Genomic DNA, 5,572 nt, shown 5'->3' on the forward strand with positions numbered 1-5,572 from the left:
GTAGTAATGTATTATTTTCGTTTATGGACGGAACCTTTCTTTTGATGGTAACGTTTTCCACCCGGAAGATTAGTAAATCTATATTTTTGACGTCCTTTAAAGGGAAATTTTTACAAACCTCACTTTTGACTTTGAATTTTATTCGTTTGACTCCATTTATGATTTTCTCATGTACGGGGGTTGATTTGTTTCTTTATTATTAAATCCAAAAAAAAGTTGCTTAAATAAAAAACAAATATTTTAAATACATAAAGTTACTTTAATAATAATAATTAAAAAATCAGTTGCTTTAATAAATAAAGATACACTTAAAAAATGCTTCAATAAAGAAAATCAAGCTGTGTTCATTGAGGTATTTAGTGTATTCAAGTCTTATGTATTATTTTTCTTATTTAATCCAAATTTAATTAATTCGTTTTTTTGATTAAAGGGATTTTTACTAAAGCACCTTTTGATTTGTTTATAATAAATAAATAAATCTACCTTTATACTCATCAGGTTAAACTACAAAAGCGATTCACATAGAAATAAAAAAGATAATTTGTTCTTCAAAACCTACATGTTCTTAATTTGATGTCTTCATCCTTTTTTCCATTAAATTAAATATATCTTTTAATTCTCTACCTTGTATTCACTTTTTTAGTGCTTTAACAACTACCACATCTCAAACATTTAAAGGTGAGTCGAGAAAAAACAAAAATATGTCATTCAAGTCCGACGGTTCTACGTCATTGGTGCTCCGCCCTCTAACGGCTTCGCTATTGGTTTACCCCGAGGCACCGCCTCGTCTCTGAGAAAGCTTAATGAACTCGCCACCCAGCAGGGGGCAGTCCACATCCTATAAAGGCGGGAAGCACCCGCCGCACTTTCTCCTTTTTCAACTCAGCGAGAAAGCTCCTGACAGTGGAATGTATGATGGCGAATGAATATTGAAGTGAACCATGTGTGCACGAAGACTCCCTGAAGAGGAGACACACATGTCTGCTTCGTTGCCTAGAGGCCCAAATCACACGTGATGATTATGTGGCCTTCCGAGCGCTTCCCACGGCTTTTGACAGTGACGGGAAGCGTTCGAGGCTTGTCGACCCACGCCGCCTCAGATCATGATTATGATCAACACAGGACTGCCGTGTTGTTTAAGAAAACAACATGGCAGTCCTGTGCGCTGCACTCGACAAGCTCACGTTCCAACGTGTTGGGCCCTGATGAGTCGAGCTGAGTCGTCCCTCGATCATGAACGGACGTCGACGAGGAGGACGACTGGCTCCGCCTGTGAGTGTGACGTATTCACAGGCGTCATTAGAGACTTTCGCCGCTAATGCTAAGCTAACATGCACCGCCGTTCATAGACGGCGAGAGTTTCCTCTCAGAACACAGTTCGGAGGAGGTTTTAAACCCCTTCGTCCGGGTCATGCCGAGACTGTAATAACGGAGTCTGTCCACACGAATGAAGGGCAGACTCAACCGTCTGTGTGTTTGTTTCCAGATAAGCAAATGTCCACGAGACCAGCTTGATCAGCTGTGTTTACTTCACTTCCGTGTTGACATGCGCTGACGGGGTTTGACCGCCGATGAGCGTTGTCAAAAAAATCCCGATGGATGACGTCACGTTTGGCGGAGAAACATCATGGATGACGTCACGTTTGGCGGAGAAACATCATGGATGACGTCACGTTTGGCGGAGAAACGCCATGGATGACGTCACGTTCGGCGGAGAAACGCCATGGAACGGACGCACCATTGAGAGGAATGGCCCGGCAGGAGGCGGCGCAGCTCCGCCATCACCTGCATGGGCGTGATGACGAGGCGCGACGGGGATACGCGGAGACGGAGATCCCGTTCGTCGGCCTGATAAGCAAATGTCCACGAGACCGGCTTGATCAGCTGTGTTTACTTCACTTCCGTAAACCCCTTCGCCCGGGTCATGCCAAGACTGTAATAACGGAGTCTGTCCACACGAATGAGGGGCAGACTCCAACCACATGTGTTTTGTTTACAGACGAGCAGAGGTCCGCGAGACCGGCTGAGTCAGCTGTGTTTACTTCCGCGTCGACCAGCGCTCGTGCCCGACAGAGCTTGACAGCTGAGGTGAGTGGAACTAGTCCAGACATGTCTATGTTGACTGGAGGTTGTTCCTTCCCCCACAGCGCTGTCTACAAGCACTGGCACCGTGGAGGACGTCACGTTTGGCGGCAGAGAAACGCCATGGAACTGACGCAACCTGGTGTTTTTACGCGCGAGTTTTCTCGCCGTCCTGAGACCAGGCGAGGGCGAGGAACTTCCGCCCCGTCTGGTCGATCAACTGGAGAGGTGCGTGGTGGTCGGATCTCACGAGTGACGAGCAGGTCTGGACCGCCAGCGGAGCTTGACAATGTACGGGACCTGGTGAGTGATGCGGTGCCGACGTGCGCGCGACCTAAGAACTCACATCAGCTCCGGTTTAATTCTCCAGCACATTCCTCCACATCGCGGGTTTTGTCAGCTCCGGTGACACTAAGAAGTGCTCAGGGAGTTGGGAAGACTTCCGGGGGGGAAAGGGAACACGCACGACGCGCATCTGAGGTGTCTCACGCGCACTTGCGCGCTTCTCCCACAGAGCCGGTTTTATGTATGAGAGTGGGGGTTCTAGTGAATCCAACTCGAGTACATGCTCTGTGGATTCAAGAGATAGAGACGCGGCTTGTGTGATGCCCTTTCGTCTACGGCCCGCTCTTGGACGTTCGAGGGGGCGGACCGGAGGACTACCCAAGGTTCGCCAGGGCTGCCGTTCTGACAGAACATCTCCGACTGACAACACAGTTGCTGGAAGCTCGGTGTCACGTGACAACAGCAGGCACTGTTATGTCCCTCCTGGGGCTCATGGCGGCAGCCCACACGGTAGTTCGGCTGGGCTTGCTGCACATGAGGGAGCTTCAGAGATGGTTTGGTCGTCTCAAGCTAGACCTCAAGCGGGAAAGAGGCGGAAAGCGCCTTCCCGCTCGGGTTTTGCAGGACATCCAGTTTTGGAACTCTCTAGCCAACCTCAGGCGGAGAGTTCCATTGGGTTGCGTCCTTCGTTACACTCAAGTGTTCACAGACGCTTCTCTGACAGGTTGGGGAGGCTCCTCGGGTCAGGCCTATGCCATTGGGGTCTGGAGCAGTCCGGTGCTCAGACACATAAACTGGCTAGAGCTGAAGGCAATTCACAATGTCCTGCTTCACCTCTCTCCCCAACTGTCACGGTCCAACGTCCTAGTACTATCCGACAGCTCCACCGCCGTGGCGTACGTAAATCGCCAAGGTGGAGTCAGATCCCCAGCCCTTCTGAGTGTGGCAAAGAAGGCTTGGCTGTGGGCAGACTGTCACCTGCTTTCGCTCAGAGCTCAGCACGTACCAGGCGAGCTGAACGCAGTAGCGGACAGACTGTTGAGGGGGGCCGTCCAGGACGAATGGGGTCTGTCCGAGGCAGTGGCGAGCGAGATCTGGTCTCGGTTCGGTCACCCGGTTGCAGACCTCTTCGCCAGCAAGGAGAACTTCAAATGCCCTCTTTGGTTCTCCCTCAGGGCTTCGGATGCCCCCCACTAGGCGTGGACGCTTTAGCCCATTCGAGGTGGCCGGTCGGTCTACTGTTCGCCTTCCCTCCTCCGCGGCTCCTTCTCCCCTTGGTTCGGAGGGCGAGGCGGGGGGGGCTGAGGTTAATACTAGTAGCACCATACTCCCCGGGGGCGCTCTGGTTCCCAGAGCTGGTGCGCATGGCGGTCGGGGCCCCGTGGGCCATCCCTTGGGGCCCCGCTGCCCTGTGTCAGGCAGGGGGGACTCTGACAGCGCCCCCGGTGCTGGGCCGGCCTCTCAAGGTGTGGCTCCTGCACGGGACGAGCTGATCGGGACTTTGGACCCGGACGTTCTCCACTCGCTGGAGAACGCCCGGGCCCCGTCAACACGCAGGCTTATGCCTCAAAGTGGGGGATTTTCTCCCGCTGGTGTTCAGACAGGTCCTTGGACCCCAGCTCTTGTTGGTCTCCGCTATCCTATCTTTCCTGCAACATTTGCTGGACAACTGGCGGACTGTGGCGACACTGAGAGTGTTCGCATCAGCCATAGCGACGAGGCATGTCGGTTTTGAGGGTGCTTCGGTTCGCGCCCACCCCTTGGTGGCACGTTTCTTGCGGGGGGCCTGCAGGCTTCGACCTCCTGCAAGGCCTTCCAGCCCTCAGTGGGATCTCCAGTTGGTACTGGACTCTCTCACAGGCCCGACCTTCGAGCCTCTTGACCAAGTCCCACTGGATATCTTGTCTTCAAGGTATCGCTCCTTCTGGCACTAACAACCACGAAGAGAGCAAGTGAGCTTTGTGCTTTCTCCACTAGCCCTGAGTGTCTTTCCTTGGCGTCGAGGAGTCTTCGGTGTCTTTGCGTCATAACACAGCGTTCCGCCCGAAGATTCTGAGTTCCTTGTTCCGGGCGACGACCTTCACGCTGCGGGCCTTTCATCCGCCGCCCCACTCGGACCCGGGTCAGGAACGTCTCCACCTGTTGTGTCCAGTGAGGGCGTTGGCCTGGTACTTGCGGCGGGTGGCCGTGTTTAGGCGCTCTGATGCCCTTTTTTGTCTGCCACGGTAGATGCCGACGGGGAGAGGCGATCTCCTCCCAGAGGTTCTCTCATTGGGTGAGATCGGCCATTATCCGGGCCTACCGAGCAGCGGGTGGATCCGCTCCTAGCGGTCTGAGGGCACATTCCACCCGTGGTGTGGCAGCCTCAGTGGCTCTTTTGCGGGGTGTGGCAGCAGAGGATATCTGCTCAGCTGCTTCTTGGGCGTCCACGTCTACCTTGCTTAGGCCTATCTCTTCGACGTGACGGCGGGATCAGTAGCTCATACGGTTTTGAGCGCTGCTGTGCCCCCCCTCGAGGCCCACGGCTCCAGTGGACTTGGATCCTGGGCCGGCGGGGCCCTAGCGATGCTGCTTCAGGAGCGGCGTCCAGCTGGGGGTACACTTATCCCGTCAGGCTTCGCCTTTTGGGTAAACCAATAGCGAAGCCGTTAGAGGGCGGAGCACCAATGACATAGAACCCCTGAGTTATCTATCATAACCTCAGGTTCTACGAGTTGGTGCGAAGCCCTCTAACCTCGTCGCCCAGCGGCCGCCCTTCTCGCTGAGTTTTCAGTTGGAGAAAGTGCGGCGGGTGCTTCCCGCCTTTATAGGAAGTGGACTGCCCCCTGCTGGGTGGCGAGTTCATTAAGCTTTCTCAGAGACGAGGCGGTGCCTCGGGGTAAACCAATAGCGAAGCCGTTAGAGGGCTTCGCACCAACTGGTAGAACCTGAGGTTATGATAGATAACTCAGGGGTTCCGTCCGTTCACAAAACCTCAGACCACAACAGGCTGAAGGGTTCGCGGGTCTGGACTGGTTCACGTTAGACAGACCGAGGAAGATCCTTCAGAGGATCCAGAGAACAAAGTCCTCGATCCTCGAATCTCGCTTCGACTTCACGACCTGGATTTCATGAGATCTCGGTTCTCATCCTGCGAGACTCCATCAGAACCGGGGCTGGTCGTGAGCCTTCCAGGCTGCTTGTTGGTGGACGAGGATCTGGACGA

This window comes from Callionymus lyra, chromosome 1 (assembly GCF_982586985.1).
Source record: "Callionymus lyra chromosome 1, fCalLyr1.hap1.1, whole genome shotgun sequence".
Taxonomy (NCBI): domain Eukaryota; kingdom Metazoa; phylum Chordata; class Actinopteri; order Syngnathiformes; family Callionymidae; genus Callionymus; species Callionymus lyra.